The following is a 22,970-nucleotide window of genomic DNA, read 5'->3' as shown; positions in this document are numbered from 1 at the left end:
ATTTCATGTAGAATCACGATATGTGATTTGGCCTTCAAATCTCAGAATTTCGCATAATATTGCATTTTAAGCAAGTTTTCTTGCATTTTGTTTCGTACGAAAAATCATCGAATTTAGCAATATTTTGACGTTTATCATCCCCTTTTCCTTTATGTGATTTAAACAAAATATCATCGAATTAGGCAATATTTTGACGTTTTTCCACGTTTTTGTGAATTTTCAGTCTATGGGAATTAATTCATTATATAAACGCTAAAAATGATGCAAATACATAATTGATTAGATAATAACCTTAAATACTTCATTGTCAATCATCTATTTGTTTCTCGTTAAAATACTGAGTAAGATAATGAAAAGGGGAGAAGTTCGGTTTTTATTGTATATATCGAGGTTTCAGCCGGATTAGAGCGGTTTTACGTGTACATCTTCCATCGGTAATATAAACGGAAAATCAAGAACATTTTAGTTAATTCTAATGAAAACACATTGTTTTTTATCATTTGTATTGGAAACAACATTGTCATATATCTTTTCTTGGATCTAAATAATACGAAACCTCGCTCTATGATTTGAAGTTAAAATCCGCAAATATGGTTAAATAGTGCCTTTTTCACGTTAATAATGTAGTTTGATATTACGCAAATATATTCATTTTTACCAATATTTTGATACTATTTCATGTAGTATCACGATATGTGATTTGGCCTTGAAATCTCAGAATTTCGCATAATATTGCATTTTAAGCAAGTTTTCTTCCATTTGGTTTCGAACGAAAAATCATCGAATTTAGCAAAATTTTGACGTTTATCATCCCCTTTTCCATTATGAGATTTAAACAAAATATCATGGAATTACGCAATATTTTGCCGTTTTTCCACGTTTTTGTGAATTATCAGTTTATTGGTAATAATTCATTATATATACGATAAAAATGATGCAAACACATAATTGATTAGATAATAACCTTAAATACTTCATTTTTAATCAACCATTTTTTTCTCGTTAAAATACTGAGTAAGATATTGAAAAGGGGAAAAGTTCAGTTTTTATTGCATATATCGACGTTTCAGCCGGAATAGAGCGGTTTCGTGTACATCTTCCAACGGTAATATAAACGGAAAATCAGGAACATTTTAGTTAATTCTAATGAAAACATATTGGTTTTTATAATTTGTATTAGAAGCAACATTGTCATATGTCTTTTCTTGGATCTAAATAATACGAAACCTCGCTCTATGATTTGAAGTTAAAATCCTCATATATGGTTAAATAGTGACTTTTTTACGTTAATCATGTAGTTTGATATTACGCAAATATATTCATTTTAACCAATATTTTTATACTATTTCATGTAGTATCACGATCTGTGATTTGGCCTTCAAATCTCAGAATTTCGCATAATATTGCATTTTAAGCAAGTTTTCTTGCATTTTGTTTCGTACGAAAAATCATCGAATTTAGCAATATTTTGACGTTTATCATCCCCTTTTCCTTTATGTTATTTAAACAAAATATCATCGAATTAGGCAATATTTTGCCGTTTTTCCACTTTTTTGTGAATTTTCAGTCTATGGGTATTAATTCATTATATATACGATAAAAATGATGCAAACACATAATTGAGTAGATAATAACCTTAAATACTTAATTTTCAATCATCTATTTGTTTCTCGTTAAAATACTGAGTAAGATATTGAAAAGGGGAGAAGTTCGGTTTTTATTGCATATATCGACGTTTCTGCCAGTTTAGAGCGGTTTTACGTGTACATCTTCCATCGGTAATATAAACGGAAAATCAAGAACATTTTAGTTAATTCTAATGAAAACACATTGTTTTTTATCATTTGTATTGGAAACAACATTGTCATATATCTTTTCTTGGATCTAAATAATACGAAACCTCGTTCTTTGATTTGAAGATAAAATCCTCAAATATGGTTAAATAGTGACTTTTTAACGTTAATCATGTAGTTTGATATTACGCAAATATATTCATTTTTACCAATATTTTGATACATGTAGTATCACGATATGTGATTTGGCCTTCAAATCTCTGAATTTCGCATAATATTGCATTTAAAGCAAGTTTTCTTGCATTTTGTTTCGTACGAAAAATCATCGAATTTAGCAATATTTTGACGTTTATCATCCCCTTTCCTTTATGGGATTTAAACAAAATATCATCGAATTAGGCAATATTTTGCCGTTTTTAAACGTTTTTGTGAATTATCAGTTTATTGGTATTAATTCATTATATATACGATAAAAATGATGCAAACACATAATTGATTAGATAATAACCTTTAATACTTCATTTTTAATCAATTATTTGTTTCTCGTTAAAATACTGAGTAAGATATTGAAAAGGGGAGAAGTTCGGTTTTTATTGCATATATCGACGTTTCAGCCGGATTAGAGCGGTTTTACGTGTACATCTTCCATCGGTAATATAAACGGAAAATCAAGAACATTTTAGTTAATTCTAATGAAAACACATTGTTTTTTATCATTTGTATTGGAAACAACATTGTCATATATCTTTTCTTGGATCTAAATAATACGAAACCTCGCTCTATGATTTGAAGTTAAAATCCGCAAATATGGTTAAATAGTGACTTTTTCACGTTATTAATGTAGTTTGATATTACGCAAATATATTCATTTTTACCAATATTTTGATACTATTTCATGTAGTATCACGATATGTGATTTGGCCTTCAAATCTCAGAATTTCGCATAATATTGCATTTTAAGCAAGTTTTCTTCCATTTTGTTTCGTACGAAAAATCATCGAATTTAGCAATATTTTGACGTTTATCATCCCCTTTCCTTTATGGGATTTAAACAAAATATCATCGAATTAGGCAATATTTTGCCGTTTTTAAACGTTTTTGTGAATTATCAGTTTATTGGTATTAATTCATTATATATACGATAAAAATGATGCAAACACATAATTGATTAGATAATAACCTTAAATACTTCATTTTTAATCAATTATTTGTTTCTCGTTAAAATACTGCGTAAGATATTGAAAAGGGGAGAAGTTCGGTTTTTATTGCATATATCGACGTTTCAGCCGGATTAGAGCGGTTCACGTGTACATCTTCCATTGGTAATATAAACGGAAAATCAGGAACATTTTAGTTAATTCTAATGAAAACACATTGATTTTTATCATTTGTATTGGAAACAACATTGTCATGTCTTTTCTTGGATCTAAATAATACGAAACCTCGCTCTATGATTTGAAGTTAAAATCCTCAAATATGGTAAAATAGTGACTTTTTCACGTTAATCATGTAGTTTGATATTTCGCAAATATATTCATTTTTACCAATATTTCGATACTATTTCATGTAGAATCACGATATGTGATTTGGCCTTCAAATCTCAGAATTTCGCATAATATTGCATTTTAAGCAAGTTTTCTTGCATTTTGTTTCGTAGGAAAAATCATCGAATTTAGCAATATTTTGACGTTTATCATCCCCTTTTCCTTTATGTGATTTAAACAAAATATCATCGAATTAGGCAATATTTTGACGTTTTTCCACGTTTTTGTGAATTTTCAGTCTATGGGAATTAATTCATTATATATACGCTAAAAATGATGCAAATACATAATTGATTAGATAATAACCTTAAATACTTCATTGTCAATCATCTATTTGTTTCTCGTTAAAATACTGAGTAAGATAATGAAAAGGGGAGAAGTTCGGTTTTTATTGTATATATCGAGGTTTCAGCCGGATTAGAGCGGTTTTACGTGTACATCTTCCATCGGTAATATAAACGGAAAATCAAGAACATTTTAGTTAATTCTAATGAAAACACATTGTTTTTTATCATTTGTATTGGAAACAACATTGTCATATATCTTTTCTTGGATCTAAATAATACGAAACCTCGCTCTATGATTTGAAGTTAAAATCCGCAAATATGGTTAAATAGTGCCTTTTTCACGTTAATAATGTAGTTTGATATTACGCAAATATATTCATTTTTACCAATATTTTGATACTATTTCATGTAGTATCACGATATGTGATTTGGCCTTCAAATCTCAGAATTTCGCATAATATTGCATTTTAAGCAAGTTTTCTTCCATTTGGTTTCGAACGAAAAATCATCGAATTTAGCAAAATTTTGACGTTTATCATCCCCTTTTCCATTATGAGATTTAAACAAAATATCATGGAATTACGCAATATTTTGCCGTTTTTCCACGTTTTTGTGAATTATCAGTTTATTGGTAATAATTCATTATATATACGATAAAAATGATGCAAACACATAATTGATTAGATAATAACCTTAAATACTTCATTTTTAATCAACCATTTTTCTCTCGTTAAAATACTGAGTAAGATATTGAAAAGGGGAAAAGTTCAGTTTTTATTGCATATATCGACGTTTCAGCCGGAATAGAGCGGTTTCGTGTACATCTTCCAACGGTAATATAAACGGAAAATCAGGAACATTTTAGTTAATTCTAATGAAAACATATTGGTTTTTATAATTTGTATTAGAAGCAACATTGTCATATGTCTTTTCTTGGATCTAAATAATACGAAACCTCGCTCTATGATTTGAAGTTAAAATCCTCATATATGGTTAAATAGTGACTTTTTTACGTTAATCATGTAGTTTGATATTACGCAAATATATTCATTTTAACCAATATTTTTATACTATTTCATGTAGTATCACGATCTGTGATTTGGCCTTCAAATCTCAGAATTTCGCATAATATTGCATTTTAAGCAAGTTTTCTTGCATTTTGTTTCGTACGAAAAATCATCGAATTTAGCAATATTTTGACGTTTATCATCCCCTTTTCCTTTATGTTATTTAAACAAAATATCATCGAATTAGGCAATATTTTGCCGTTTTTCCACTTTTTTGTGAATTTTCAGTCTATGGGTATTAATTCATTATATATACGATAAAAATGATGCAAACACATAATTGAGTAGATAATAACCTTAAATACTTCATTTTCAATCATCTATTTGTTTCTCGTTAAAATACTGAGTAAGATATTGAAAAGGGGAGAAGTTCGGTTTTTATTGCATATATCGACGTTTCTGCCAGTTTAGAGCGGTTTTACGTGTACATCTTCCATCGGTAATATAAACGGAAAATCAAGAACATTTTAGTTAATTCTAATGAAAACACATTGTTTTTTATCATTTGTATTGGAAACAACATTGTCATATATCTTTTCTTGGATCTAAATAATACGAAACCTCGTTCTTTGATTTGAAGATAAAATCCTCAAATATGGTTAAATAGTGACTTTTTAACGTTAATCATGTAGTTTGATATTACGCAAATATATTCATTTTTACCAATATTTTGATACATGTAGTATCACGATATGTGATTTGGCCTTCAAATCTCTGAATTTCGCATAATATTGCATTTAAAGCAAGTTTTCTTGCATTTTGTTTCGTACGAAAAATCATCGAATTTAGCAATATTTTGACGTTTATCATCCCCTTTCCTTTATGGGATTTAAACAAAATATCATCGAATTAGGCAATATTTTGCCGTTTTTAAACGTTTTTGTGAATTATCAGTTTATTGGTATTAATTCATTATATATACGATAAAAATGATGCAAACACATAATTGATTAGATAATAACCTTTAATACTTCATTTTTAATCAATTATTTGTTTCTCGTTAAAATACTGAGTAAGATATTGAAAAGGGGAGAAGTTCGGTTTTTATTGCATATATCGACGTTTCAGCCGGATTAGAGCGGTTTTACGTGTACATCTTCCATCGGTAATATAAACGGAAAATCAAGAACATTTTAGTTAATTCTAATGAAAACACATTGTTTTTTATCATTTGTATTGGAAACAACATTGTCATATATCTTTTCTTGGATCTAAATAATACGAAACCTCGCTCTATGATTTGAAGTTAAAATCCGCAAATATGGTTAAATAGTGACTTTTTCACGTTATTAATGTAGTTTGATATTACGCAAATATATTCATTTTTACCAATATTTTGATACTATTTCATGTAGTATCACGATATGTGATTTGGCCTTCAAATCTCAGAATTTCGCATAATATTGCATTTTAAGCAAGTTTTCTTCCATTTTGTTTCGTACGAAAAATCATCGAATTTAGCAATATTTTGACGTTTATCATCCCCTTTTCCTTTATGTTATTCAAACAAAATATCATCGAATTAGGCAATATTTTGCCGTTTTTCCACTTTTTGTGAATTTTCAGTCTATGGGTATTAATTCATTATATATACGATAAAAATGATGCAAACACATAATTGAGTAGATAATAACCTTAAATATTTCATTTTCAATCATCTATTTGTTTCTCGTTAAAATACTGAGTAAGATATTGAAAAGGGGAGAAGTTCGGTTTTTATTGCATATATCGACGTTTCTGCCGGTTTAGAGCGGTTTTACGTGTACATCTTCCATCGGTAATATAAACGGAAAATCAAGAACATTTTAGTTAATTCTAATGAAAACACATTGTTTTTTATCATTTGTATTGGAAACAACATTGTCATATATCTTTTCTTGGATCTAAATAATACGAAACCTCGTTCTTTGATTTGAAGATAAAATCCTCAAATATGGTTAAATAGTGACTTTTTCACGCTAATCATGTAGTTTGATATTACGCAAATATATTCATTTTTACCAATATTTTGATACTATTTCATGTAGTATCACGATCTGTGATTTGGCCTTCAAATCTCAGAATTTCGCATAATATTGCATTTAAAGCAAGTTTTCTTGCATTTTGTTTCGTACGAGAAATCATCGAATTTAGCAATATTTTGACGTTTATCATCCCCTTTCCTTTATATGATTTAAACAAAATATCATCGAATTAGGCAATATTTTGCCGTTTTTAAACGTTTTTGTGAATTATCAGTTTATTGGTATTAATTCATTATATATACGATAAAAATGATGCAAACACATAATTGATTAGATAATAACCTTAAATACTTCATTTTTAATCAATTATTTGTTTCTCGTTAAAATACTGCGTAAGATATTGAAAAGGGGAGAAGTTCGGTTTTTATTGCATATATCGACGTTTCAGCCGGATTAGAGCGGTTCACGTGTACATCTTCCATTGGTAATATAAACGGAAAATCAGGAACATTTTAGTTATTTCTAATGAAAACACATTGATTTTTATCATTTGTATTGGAAACAACATTGTCATGTCTTTTCTTGGATCTAAATAATACGAAACCTCGCTCTATGATTTGAAGTTAAAATCCTCATATATGGTAAAATAGTGACTTTTTCACGTTAATCATGTAGTTTGATATTTCGCAAATATATTCATTTTTACCAATATTTCGATACTATTTCATGTAGAATCACGATATGTGATTTGGCCTTCAAATCTCAGAATTTCGCATAATATTGCATTTTAAGCAAGTTTTCTTGCATTTTGTTTCGTACGAAAAATCATCGAATTTAGCAATATTTTGACGTTTATCATCCCCTTTTCCATTATGTGATTTAAACAAAATATCATCGAATTAGGCAATATTTTGACGTTTTTCCACGTTTTTGTGAATTTTCAGTCTATGGGAATTAATTCAATATATATACGCTAAAAATGATGCAAATACATAATTGATTAGATAATAACCTTAAATACTTCATTGTCAATCATCTATTTGTTTCTCGTTAAAATACTGAGTAAGATAATGAAAAGGGGAGAAGTTCGGTTTTTATTGTATATATCGAGGTTTCAGCCGGATTAGAGCGGTTTTACGTGTACATCTTCCATCGGTAATATAAACGGAAAATCAAGAACATTTTAGTTAATTCTAATGAAAACACATTGTTTTTTATCATTTGTATTGGAAACAACATTGTCATATATCTTTTCTTGGATCTAAATAATACGAAACCTCGCTCTATGATTTGAAGTTAAAATCCGCAAATATGGTTAAATAGTGCCTTTTTCACGTTAATAATGTAGTTTGATATTACGCAAATATATTCATTTTTACCAATATTTTGATACTATTTCATGTAGTATCACGATATGTGATTTGGCCTTCAAATCTCAGAATTTCGCATAATATTGCATTTTAAGCAAGTTTTCTTCCATTTGGTTTCGAACGAAAAATCATCGAATTTAGCAATATTTTGACGTTTATCATCCCCTTTTCCTTTATGTTATTTAAACAAAATATCATCGAATTAGGCAATATTTTGCCGTTTTTCCACTTTTTTGTGAATTTTCAGTCTATGGGTATTAATTCATTATATATACGATAAAAATGATGCAAACACATAATTGAGTAGATAATAACCTTAAATACTTCATTTTCAATCATCTATTTGTTTCTCGTTAAAATACTGAGTAAGATATTGAAAAGGGGAGAAGTTCGGTTTTTATTGCATATATCGACGTTTCTGCCAGTTTAGAGCGGTTTTACGTGTACATCTTCCATCGGTAATATAAACGGAAAATCAAGAACATTTTAGTTAATTCTAATGAAAACACATTGTTTTTTATCATTTGTATTGGAAACAACATTGTCATATATCTTTTCTTGGATCTAAATAATACGAAACCTCGTTCTTTGATTTGAAGATAAAATCCTCAAATATGGTTAAATAGTGACTTTTTAACGTTAATCATGTAGTTTGATATTACGCAAATATATTCATTTTTACCAATATTTTGATACATGTAGTATCACGATATGTGATTTGGCCTTCAAATCTCTGAATTTCGCATAATATTGCATTTAAAGCAAGTTTTCTTGCATTTTGTTTCGTACGAAAAATCATCGAATTTAGCAATATTTTGACGTTTATCATCCCCTTTCCTTTATGGGATTTAAACAAAATATCATCGAATTAGGCAATATTTTGCCGTTTTTAAACGTTTTTGTGAATTATCAGTTTATTGGTATTAATTCATTATATATACGATAAAAATGATGCAAACACATAATTGATTAGATAATAACCTTAAATACTTCATTTTTAATCAATTATTTGTTTCTCGTTAAAATACTGAGTAAGATATTGAAAAGGGGAGAAGTTCGGTTTTTATTGCATATATCGACGTTTCAGCCGGATTAGAGCGGTTTTACGTGTACATCTTCCATTGGTAATATAAACGGAAAATCAGGAACATTGTAGTTAATTCTAATGAAAACACATTGATTTTTATCATTTGTATTGGAAACAACATTGTCATGTCTTTTCTTGGATCTAAATAATACGAAACCTCGCTCTATGATTTGAAGTTAAAATCCTCAAATATGGTAAAATAGTGACTTTTTCACGTTAATCATGTAGTTTGATATTTCGCAAATATATTAATTTTTACCAATATTTCGATACTATTTCATGTAGTATCACGATATGTGATTTGGCCTTCAAATCTCAGAATTTCGCATAATATTGCATTTTAAGCAAGTTTTCTTGCATTTTGTTTCGTACGAAAAATCATCGAATTTAGCAATATTTTGACGTTTATCATCCCCTTTTCCTTTATGTGATTTAAACAAAATATCATCGAATTAGGCAATATTTTGACGTTTTTCCACGCTTTTGTGAATTTTCAGTCTATGGGAATTAATTCATTATATATACGCTAAAAATGATGCAAATACATAATTGATTAGATAATAACCTTAAATACTTCATTGTCAATCATCTATTTGTTTCTCGTTAAAATACTGAGTAAGATAATGAAAAGGGGAGAAGTTCGGTTTTTATTGTATATATCGAGGTTTCAGCCGGATTAGAGCGGTTTTACGTGTACATCTTCCATCGGTAATATAAACGGAAAATCAAGAACATTTTAGTTAATTCTAATGAAAACACATTGTTTTTTATCATTTGTATTGGAAACAACATTGTCATATATCTTTTCTTGGATCTAAATAATACGAAACCTCGCTCTATGATTTGAAGTTAAAATCCGCAAATATGGTTAAATAGTGACTTTTTCACGTTATTAATGTAGTTTGATATTACGCAAATATATTCATTTTTACCAATATTTTGATACTATTTCATGTAGTATCACGATATGTGATTTGGCCTTCAAATCTCATAATTTCGCATAATATTGCATTTTAAGCAAGTTTTCTTGCATTTTGTTTCGTACGAAAAATCATCGAATTTAGCAATATTTTGACGTTTATCATCCCCTTTTCCTTTATGTTATTCAAACAAAATATCATCGAATTAGGCAATATTTTGCCGTTTTTCCACTTTTTTGTGAATTTTCAGTCTATGGGTATTAATTCATTATATATACGATAAAAATGATGCAAACACATAATTGAGTAGATAATAACCTTAAATATTTCATTTTCAATCATCTATTTGTTTCTCGTTAAAATACTGAGTAAGATATTGAAAAGGGGAGAAGTTCGGTTTTTATTGCATATATCGACGTTTCTGCCGGTTTAGAGCGGTTTTACGTGTACATCTTCCATCGGTAATATAAACGGAAAATCAAGAACATTTTAGTTAATTCTAATGAAAACACATTGTTTTTTATCATTTGTATTGGAAACAACATTGTCATATATCTTTTCTTGGATCTAAATAATACGAAACCTCGTTCTTTGATTTGAAGATAAAATCCTCAAATATGGTTAAATAGTGACTTTTTCACGCTAATCATGTAGTTTGATATTACGCAAATATATTCATTTTTACCAATATTTTGATACATGTAGTATCACGATATGTGAATTGGCCTTCAAATCTCAGAATTTCGCATAATATTGCATTTAAAGCAAGTTTTCTTGCATTTTGTTTCGTACGAGAAATCATCGAATTTAGCAATATTTTGACGTTTATCATCCCCTTTCCTTTATATGATTTAAACAAAATATCATCGAATTAGGCAATATTTTGCCGTTTTTAAACGTTTTTGTGAATTATCAGTTTATTGGTATTAATTCATTATATATACGATAAAAATGATGCAAACACATAATTGATTAGATAATAACCTTAAATACTTCATTTTTAATCAATTATTTGTTTCTCGTTAAAATACTGCGTAAGATATTGAAAAGGGGAGAAGTTCGGTTTTTATTGCATATATCGACGTTTCAGCCGGATTAGAGCGGTTCACGTGTACATCTTCCATTGGTAATATAAACGGAAAATCAGGAACATTTTAGTTATTTCTAATGAAAACACATTGATTTTTATCATTTGTATTGGAAACAACATTGTCATGTCTTTTCTTGGATCTAAATAATACGAAACCTCGCTCTATGATTTGAAGTTAAAATCCTCATATATGGTAAAATAGTGACTTTTTCACGTTAATCATGTAGTTTGATATTTCGCAAATATATTCATTTTTACCAATATTTCGATACTATTTCATGTAGAATCACGATATGTGATTTGGCCTTCAAATCTCAGAATTTCGCATAATATTGCATTTTAAGCAAGTTTTCTTGCATTTTGTTTCGTACGAAAAATCATCGAATTTAGCAATATTTTGACGTTTATCATCCCCTTTTCCATTATGTGATTTAAACAAAATATCATCGAATTAGGCAATATTTTGACGTTTTTCCACGTTTTTGTGAATTTTCAGTCTATGGGAATTAATTCAATATATATACGCTAAAAATGATGCAAATACATAATTGATTAGATAATAACCTTAAATACTTCATTGTCAATCATCTATTTGTTTCTCGTTAAAATACTGAGTAAGATAATGAAAAGGGGAGAAGTTCGGTTTTTATTGTATATATCGAGGTTTCAGCCGGATTAGAGCGGTTTTACGTGTACATCTTCCATCGGTAATATAAACGGAAAATCAAGAACATTTTAGTTAATTCTAATGAAAACACATTGTTTTTTATCATTTGTATTGGAAACAACATTGTCATATATCTTTTCTTGGATCTAAATAATACGAAACCTCGCTCTATGATTTGAAGTTAAAATCCGCAAATATGGTTAAATAGTGCCTTTTTCACGTTAATAATGTAGTTTGATATTACGCAAATATATTCATTTTTACCAATATTTTGATACTATTTCATGTAGTATCACGATATGTGATTTGGCCTTCAAATCTCAGAATTTCGCATAATATTGCATTTTAAGCAAGTTTTCTTCCATTTGGTTTCGAACGAAAAATCATCGAATTTAGCAATATTTTGACGTTTATCATCCCCTTTTCCTTTATGTTATTTAAACAAAATATCATCGAATTAGGCAATATTTTGCCGTTTTTCCACTTTTTTGTGAATTTTCAGTCTATGGGTATTAATTCATTATATATACGATAAAAATGATGCAAACACATAATTGAGTAGATAATAACCTTAAATACTTCATTTTCAATCATCTATTTGTTTCTCGTTAAAATACTGAGTAAGATATTGAAAAGGGGAGAAGTTCGGTTTTTATTGCATATATCGACGTTTCTGCCAGTTTAGAGCGGTTTTACGTGTACATCTTCCATCGGTAATATAAACGGAAAATCAAGAACATTTTAGTTAATTCTAATGAAAACACATTGTTTTTTATCATTTGTATTGGAAACAACATTGTCATATATCTTTTCTTGGATCTAAATAATACGAAACCTCGTTCTTTGATTTGAAGATAAAATCCTCAAATATGGTTAAATAGTGACTTTTTAACGTTAATCATGTAGTTTGATATTACGCAAATATATTCATTTTTACCAATATTTTGATACATGTAGTATCACGATATGTGATTTGGCCTTCAAATCTCTGAATTTCGCATAATATTGCATTTAAAGCAAGTTTTCTTGCATTTTGTTTCGTACGAAAAATCATCGAATTTAGCAATATTTTGACGTTTATCATCCCCTTTCCTTTATGGGATTTAAACAAAATATCATCGAATTAGGCAATATTTTGCCGTTTTTAAACGTTTTTGTGAATTATCAGTTTATTGGTATTAATTCATTATATATACGATAAAAATGATGCAAACACATAATTGATTAGATAATAACCTTAAATACTTCATTTTTAATCAATTATTTGTTTCTCGTTAAAATACTGAGTAAGATATTGAAAAGGGGAGAAGTTCGGTTTTTATTGCATATATCGACGTTTCAGCCGGATTAGAGCGGTTTTACGTGTACATCTTCCATTGGTAATATAAACGGAAAATCAGGAACATTGTAGTTAATTCTAATGAAAACACATTGATTTTTATCATTTGTATTGGAAACAACATTGTCATGTCTTTTCTTGGATCTAAATAATACGAAACCTCGCTCTATGATTTGAAGTTAAAATCCTCAAATATGGTAAAATAGTGACTTTTTCACGTTAATCATGTAGTTTGATATTTCGCAAATATATTAATTTTTACCAATATTTCGATACTATTTCATGTAGTATCACGATATGTGATTTGGCCTTCAAATCTCAGAATTTCGCATAATATTGCATTTTAAGCAAGTTTTCTTGCATTTTGTTTCGTACGAAAAATCATCGAATTTAGCAATATTTTGACGTTTATCATCCCCTTTTCCTTTATGTGATTTAAACAAAATATCATCGAATTAGGCAATATTTTGACGTTTTTCCACGCTTTTGTGAATTTTCAGTCTATGGGAATTAATTCATTATATATACGCTAAAAATGATGCAAATACATAATTGATTAGATAATAACCTTAAATACTTCATTGTCAATCATCTATTTGTTTCTCGTTAAAATACTGAGTAAGATAATGAAGAGGGGAGAAGTTCGGTTTTTATTGTATATATCGAGGTTTCAGCCGGATTAGAGCGGTTTTACGTGTACATCTTCCATCGGTAATATAAACGGAAAATCAAGAACATTTTAGTTAATTCTAATGAAAACACATTGTTTTTTATCATTTGTATTGGAAACAACATTGTCATATATCTTTTCTTGGATCTAAATAATACGAAACCTCGCTCTATGATTTGAAGTTAAAATCCGCAAATATGGTTAAATAGTGACTTTTTCACGTTATTAATGTAGTTTGATATTACGCAAATATATTCATTTTTACCAATATTTTGATACTATTTCATGTAGTATCACTGATATGTGATTTGGCCTTCAAATCTCAGAATTTCGCATAATATTGCATTTTAAGCAAGTTTTCTTCCATTTGGTTTCGTACGAAAAATCATCGAATTTAGCAAAATTTTGACGTTTATCATCCCCTTTTCCATTATGGGATTTAAACAAAATATCATGAAATTAGGCAATATTTTGCCGTTTTTCCACGTTTTTGTGAATTATCAGTTTATTGGTAATAATTCATTATATATACGATAAAAATGATGCAAACACATAATTGATTAGATAATAACCTTAAATACTTCATTTTTAATCAACCATTTTTTTCTCGTTAAAATACTGAGTAAGATATTGAAAAGGGGAAAAGTTCAGTTTTTATTGCATATATCGACGTTTCAGCCGGAATAGAGCGGTTTCGTGTACATCTTCCAACGGTAATATAAACGGAAAATCAGGAACATTTTAGTTAATTCTAATGAAAACATACTGGTTTTTATAATTTGTATTAGAAGCAACATTGTCATATGTCTTTTCTTGGATCTAAATAATACGAAACCTCGCTCTATGATTTGAAGTTAAAATCCTCATATATGGTTAAATAGTGACTTTTTTACGTTAATCTTGTAGTTTGATATTACGCAAATATATTCATTTTTACCAATATTTTTATACTATTTCATGTAGTATCACGATCTGTGATTTGGCCTTCAAATCTCAGAATTTCGCATAATATTGCATTTTAAGCAAGTTTTCTTGCATTTTGTTTCGTACGAAAAATCATCGAATTTAGCAATATTTTGACGTTTATCATCCCCTTTTCCTTTATGGGATTTAAACAAAATATCATTGAATTAGGCAATATTTTGCCGTTTTTCCACGTTTTTGTGAATTATCAGTTTATTGGTATTAATTCATTCAATAAAAATGATGCAAACACATAATTGATTAGATAATAACCTTAAATACTTCATTTTTAATCAACTATTTGTTTCTCGTTAAAATACTGAGTAAGATATTGAAAAGGGGGAGAAGTTCTGTTTTTATTGCATATATCGACGTTTCAGCCGGATTAGAGCGGTTTTAAGTGTACTTTTTCTATCGGTAATATAAACGGAAAATCAGGAACATTTTAGTTAATTCTAATAAAAACATATTGTTTTTTATAATTTGTATTGGAAGCAACATTGTCATATGTCTTTTCTTGGATCTAAATTATATGAAACCTCGCTCTATGATTTGAAGTTAAAACCCTCAATTATGGTTAAATAGTGAATTTTTCAATTTTTTTCATGTAGTTTGATATTACGTAAATATATTCATTTTTACCAATATTTCGATGCTATTTCATGTAGTATCACGATATGTGATTTGGCCTTCAAATCTCAGAATTTCGCATAATATTGCATTTTAAGCAAGTTTTCTTGCATTTTGTTTCGTACGAAAAATCATCGAATTTAGCAATATTTTGACGTTTATCATCCCTTTTTCCTTTATGTGATTTAAACAAAATATAATCGAATTAGGCAATATTTTGCCGTTTTTCCACGTTTTTGTGAATTATCAGTCTATGGGTATTAATTCATTATATATACGATAAAAATGATGCAAGCACATAATTGAGTAGATAATAACCTTAAATACTTCATTTTCAATCAACTATTTGTTTCTCGTTAAAATACTGAGCAAGATATTGAAAAGGGGGAAAAGTTCTGTTTTTATTGCATATATCGACGTTTCAGCAGGATTAGAGCGGTTTTACGTGTACATCTTTTATCGTTAATATAAACGGAAAATCAAGAACATTTTACTTAATTCTAATGAAAACATTTATTTTTATCATTTGTATTGGAAACAACATTGTCGTATGTCTTTTCTTGGATCTAAATAATACGAAACCTCGCTCTATGATTTGAAGTTAAAATTCTCAAACATGGTTAAATAGTTACTTTTTTCACGTTTTTCATGTAGTTTGATATTACGTAAATATATTCATTTTTACCAATATTTCGATACTATTTCATGTAGTATCCCGATCTGTGATTTGGCCTTCAAATCTCAGAATTTCGCATAATATTGCATTTTAAGCAAGTTTTCTTGCATTTTGTTTCGTACGAAAAATCATCGAATTTAGCAATATTTTGACGTTAATCATCCCCTTTTCCTTTATGTTATTTAAACAAAATATCATCGAATTAGGTAATATTTTGCCGTTTTTCCACGTTCTTGTGAATTACCAGTTTATTGGTATTAATTCATTATATATACGATAAAAATGATGCAAACACATAATTGATTAGATAATAACCTTAAATACTTCATTTTTAATCAACTATTTGTTTCGCGTTAAAATACTGAGTAAGATATTGAAAAGGGGGAGAAGTTCTGTTTTTATTGCATATATCGACGTTTCAGCCGGATTAGAGCGGTTTTACGTGTACATTTTCCATCGGTAATATAAACGGAAAATCAGGAACATTTTAGTTAATTCTAATGAAAACATATTGGTTTTTATAATTTGTATTGGAAGCAACATTGTCATATGTCTTTTCTTGGATCTAAATAATACGAAACCTCACTCTATGATTTGAAGTTAAAACCCTCAAATATGGTTAAATAGTGACTTTTCACTTTTCTCATGTAGTTTGATATTACGTAAATATATTCATTTTTTCCAATATTTCGATACTATTTCGTGTAGTATCACGATATGTGATTTGGCCTTCAAATCTCAGAATTTCGCATAATATTGCATTTTAAGCAAGTTTTCTTGCATTTTGTTTCGTACGAAAAATCATCGAATTTAGCAATATTTTGACGTTTATCATCCCGTTTTCCTTTATGTTATTTAAACAAAATATCATCGAATTAGGCAATATTTTGCCGTTTTTCCACGTTTTTGTGAATTTTCAGTCTATGGGTATTAATTCATTATATATACGATAAAAATGATGCAACCACATAATTGAGTAGATAATAACCTTAAATACTTCATTTTAAATCATCTATTTGTTTCTCGTTAAAATACTGAGTAAGATATTGAAAAGGGGAGAAGTTCGGTTTATATTGCATATAACGCCGTTTCTGCCGGATTAGAGCGGTTTTACGTGTACATCTTCCATCGGTAATATAAACGGAAAATCAAGAACATTTTAGTTAATTCTAATGAAAACACATTGTTTTTTATCATTTGTATTGGAAACAACATTGGCATATATCTTTTCTGGATCTAAATAATACGAAACCTCGTTCTTTGATTTGAAGATAAAATCCTCAAATATGGTTAAATAGCGACTTTTTCACGTTAATCATTTAGTTTGATATTACGCAAATATATTCATTTGTACCAATATTTTGATACATGTAGTATCACGATATGTGATTTGGCCTTCAAATCTCAGAATTTCGCATAATATTGCATTTAAAGCAAGTTTTCTTGCATTTTGTTTCGTACGAAAAATAATCGAATTTATCAATATTTTGACGTTTATCATCCCCTTTTCCTTTATGGGATTTAAACAAAATATCATCGAATTAGGCAATATTTTGCCGTTTTTCCACGTTTTTGTGAATTATTAGATTATTGAAATTAATTCATTATATATACGATAAAAATGATGCAAACACATAATTGATTAGATAATAACCTAAAATACTTCATTTTTAATCAACTATTTGTTTATCGTTAAAATACTGACAAATAAAATATTTGTCTGCCCGAAACGCTGCGCGTGCTAGTGGCTTTACAAGACTGTAATTACCATAATTGTATCCTCACATTCCTTATGTACATTCTTGTATATGCATAAATAAAAAATAAATAACTGAGTAAGATATTGAAAAGGGGGAGAAGTTCTGTTTTTATTGCATATATCGACGTTTCAGCCGGATTAGAGCGGTTTTACGTGTACATTTTCCATCGGTAATATAAACGGAAAATCAGGAACATTTTAGTTAATTCTAATGAAAACATATTGGTTTTTATAATTTGTATTGGAAGCAACATTGTCATATGTCTTTTCTTGGTTCTAAATAATACGAAACCTCACTCTATGATTTGAAGTTAAAACCCTCAAATATGGTTAAATAGTGACTTTTCACTTTTCTCATGTAGTTTGATATTACGTAAATATATTCATTTTTTCCAATATTTCGATACTATTTCATGTAGTATCACGATATGTGACTTGGCCTTCAAATCTCAGAATTTCGCATAATATTGCATTTTAAGCAAGTTTTCTTGCATTTTGTTTCGTACGAAAAATCATCGAATTTAGCAATATTTTGACGTTTATCATCCCCTATTCCTTTATGTTATTTAAACAAAATATCATCGAATTAGGCAATATTTTGCGGTTTTTCCACTTTTTGTGAATTTTCAGTCTATGGGTATTAATTCATTATATATACGATAAAAATGATGCAAACACATAATTGATTTGATAATAACCTTAAATACTTCATTTTTAATCAACTATTTGTTTCTCGTTAAAATACTGAGTAAGATATTGAAAAGGGGGAGAAGTTCTGTTTTTATTGCATATATCGACGTTTCAGCCGGATTAGAGCGGTTTTACGTGTACATTTTCCATCGGTAATATAAACGGAAAATCAGGAACATTTTAGTTAATTCTAATAAAAACATATTGTTTTTTATAATTTGTATTGGAAGCAACATTGTCATATGTCTTTTCTTGGATCTAAATTATACGAAACCTCGCTCTATGATTTGAAGTTAAAACCCTCAATTATGGTTAAATAGTGAATTTTTCAATTTTTTTCATGTAGTTTGATATTACGTAAATATATTCATTTTTACCAATATTTCGATACTATTTCACGTAGTATCACGATATGTGATTTGGCCTTCAAATCTCAGAATTTCGCATAATATTGCATTTTAAGCAAGTTTTCTTGCATTTTGTTTCGTACGAAAAATCATCGAATTTAGCAAAATTTTGACGTTTATCATCCCTTTTCCCTTTATGTGATTTAAACAAAATATAATCGAATTAGGCAATATTTTGCCGTTTTTCCACGTTTTTGTGAATTATCAGTCTATGGGTATTAATTCATTATATATACGATAAAAATGATGCAAGCACATAATTGAGTAGATAATAACCTTAAATACTTCATTTTCAATCAACTATTTGTTTCTCGTTAAAATACTGAGCAAGATATTGAAAAGGGGGAAAAGTTCTGTTTTTATTGCATATATCGACGTTTCAGCAGGATTAGAGCGGTTTTACGTGTACATCTTTTATCGTTAATATAAACGGAAAATCAAGAACATTTTAGTTAATTCTAATGAAAACACATTTATTTTTATCATTTGTATTGGAAACAACATTGTCGTATGTCTTTTCTTGGATCTAAATAATACGAAACCTCGTTCTTTGATTTGAAGATAAAATCCTCAAATATGGTTAAATAGTGACTTTTTAACGTTATTCATGTAGTTTGATATTACGCAAATATATTCATTTTTACCAATATTTTGATACATGTAGTATCACGATATGTTATTTGGCCTTCAAATCTCAGAATTTCGCATAATATTGCATTTTAAGCAAGTTTTCTTGCATTTTGCTTCGTACGAAAAATCATCAAATTTAGCAATATTTTGACGTTTATCATCCCCTTTTCCCTTATGTGATTTAAACAAAATATCATCGAATTAGGCAATATTTTGCCGTTTTTCGACGTTTTTGTGAATTTTCCGTTTATGGGTATTAATTCATTATATATACGATAAAAATGATGCAAACCACATAATTGATTAACTAATAACCTTATATACTTCATTTTCAATCAACTATTTGTTTCTCGTTAAAATACTGAGTAAGATATTGAAAAGGGGGGAGAAGTTCTGTTTTTATTGCATATATCGACGTTTCAGCAGGAATAGAGTAGTTTTCGTGTACATCTTCCATCGGTAATATAAACGGAAAATCAGGAACATTTTAGATAATTCTAATGAAAACACATTGATTTTTATCATTTGTATTGGAAACAACATTGTCATGTCTTTTCTTGGATCTAAATAATACGAAACCTCGCTCTATGATTTGAAGTTAAAATCCTCAAATATGGTTAAATAGTGACTTTTTCACGTTAATCATGTAGTTTGATATTACGCAAATATATTCATTTTTACCAATATTTCGATACTATTTCATGTAGTATCACGATATGTGACTTGGCCTTCAAATCTCAGAATTTCGCATAATATTGCATTTTAAGCAAGTTTTCTTGCATTTTGTTTCGTACGAAAAATCATCGAATTTAGCAATATTTTGACGTTTATCATCCCCTATTCCTTTATGTTATTTAAACAAAATATCATCGAATTAGGCAATATTTTGCGGTTTTTCCACTTTTTGTGAATTTTCAGTCTATGGGTATTAATTCATTATATATACGATAAAAATGATGCAAACACATAATTGATTTGATAATAACCTTAAATACTTCATTTTTAATCAACTATTTGTTTCTCGTTAAAATACTGAGTAAGATATTGAAAAGGGGGAGAAGTTCTGTTTTTATTGCATATATCGACGTTTCAGCCGGATTAGAGCGGTTTTACGTGTACATTTTCCATCGGTAATATAAACGGAAAATCAGGAACATTTTAGTTAATTCTAATAAAAACATATTGTTTTTTATAATTTGTATTGGAAGCAACATTGTCATATGTCTTTTCTTGGATCTAAATTATACGAAACCTCGCTCTATGATTTGAAGTTAAAACCCTCAATTATGGTTAAATAGTGAATTTTTCAATTTTTTTCATGTAGTTTGATATTACGTAAATATATTCATTTTTACCAATATTTCGATACTATTTCACGTAGTATCACGATATGTGATTTGGCCTTCAAATCTCAGAATTTCGCATAATATTGCATTTTAAGCAAGTTTTCTTGCATTTTGTTTCGTACGAAAAATCATCGAATTTAGCAAAATTTTGACGTTTATCATCCCTTTTCCCTTTATGTGATTTAAACAAAATATAATCGAATTAGGCAATATTTTGCCGTTTTTCCACGTTTTTGTGAATTATCAGTCTATGGGTATTAATTCATTATATATACGATAAAAATGATGCAAGCACATAATTGAGTAGATAATAACCTTAAATACTTCATTTTCAATCAACTATTTGTTTCTCGTTAAAATACTGAGCAAGATATTGAAAAGGGGGAAAAGTTCTGTTTTTATTGCATATATCGACGTTTCAGCAGGATTAGAGCGGTTTTACGTGTACATCTTTTATCGTTAATATAAACGGAAAATCAAGAACATTTTAGTTAATTCTAATGAAAACACATTTATTTTTATCATTTGTATTGGAAACAACATTGTCGTATGTCTTTTCTTGGATCTAAATAATACGAAACCTCGTTCTTTGATTTGAAGATAAAATCCTCAAATATGGTTAAATAGTGACTTTTTAACGTTATTCATGTAGTTTGATATTACGCAAATATATTCATTTTTACCAATATTTTGATACATGTAGTATCACGATATGTTATTTGGCCTTCAAATCTCAGAATTTCGCATAATATTGCATTTTAAGCAAGTTTTCTTGCATTTTGCTTCGTACGAAAAATCATCAAATTTAGCAATATTTTGACGTTTATCATCCCCTTTTCCCTTATGTGATTTAAACAAAATATCATCGAATTAGGCAATATTTTGCCGTTTTTCGACGTTTTTGTGAATTTTCCGTTTATGGGTATTAATTCATTATATATACGATAAAAATGATGCAAACCACATAATTGATTAACTAATAACCTTATATACTTCATTTTCAATCAACTATTTGTTTCTCGTTAAAATACTGAGTAAGATATTGAAAAGGGGGGAGAAGTTCTGTTTTTATTGCATATATCGACGTTTCAGCAGGAATAGAGTAGTTTTCGTGTACATCTTCCATCGGTAATATAAACGGAAAATCAGGAACATTTTAGATAATTCTAATGAAAACACATTGATTTTTATCATTTGTATTGGAAACAACATTGTCATGTCTTTTCTTGGATCTAAATAATACGAAACCTCGCTCTATGATTTGAAGTTAAAATCCTCAAATATGGTTAAATAGTGACTTTTTCACGTTAATCATGTAGTTTGATATTACGCAAATATATTCATTTTTACCAATATTTCGATACTATTTCATGTAGTATCACGATATGTGACTTGGCCTTCAAATCTCAGAATTTCGCATAATATTGCATTTTAAGCAAGTTTTCTTGCATTTTGTTTCGTACGAAAAATCATCGAATTTAGCAATATTTTGACGTTTATCATCCCCTATTCCTTTATGTTATTTAAACAAAATATCATCGAATTAGGCAATATTTTGCGGTTTTTCCACTTTTTGTGAATTTTCAGTCTATTGGTATTAATTAATTATATATACGATAAAAATGATGCAAACACATAATTGATTTGATAATAACCTTAAATACTTCATTTTTAATCAACTATTTGTTTCTCGTTAAAATACTGAGTAAGATATTGAAAAGGGGGAGAAGTTCTGTTTTTATTGCATATATCGACGTTTCAGCCGGATTAGAGCGGTTTTACGTGTACATTTTCCATCGGTAATATAAACGGAAAATCAGGAACATTTTAGTTAATTCTAATAAAAACATATTGTTTTTTATAATTTGTATTGGAAGCAACATTGTCATATGTCTTTTCTTGGATCTAAATTATACGAAACCTCGCTCTATGATTTGAAGTTAAAACCCTCAATTATGGTTAAATAGTGAATTTTTCATTTTTTTTCATGTAGTTTGATATTACGTAAATATATTCATTTTTACCAATATTTCGATACTATTTCATGTAGTATCACGATATGTGATTTGGC

This window comes from Procambarus clarkii, chromosome 82 (genome assembly GCF_040958095.1).
Source record: "Procambarus clarkii isolate CNS0578487 chromosome 82, FALCON_Pclarkii_2.0, whole genome shotgun sequence".
Classification (NCBI taxonomy): Eukaryota; Metazoa; Arthropoda; class Malacostraca; order Decapoda; family Cambaridae; genus Procambarus; species Procambarus clarkii.
The sequence above is the reverse complement of the archived record's forward strand: the minus strand, read 5'-3'. Positions refer to the sequence as shown.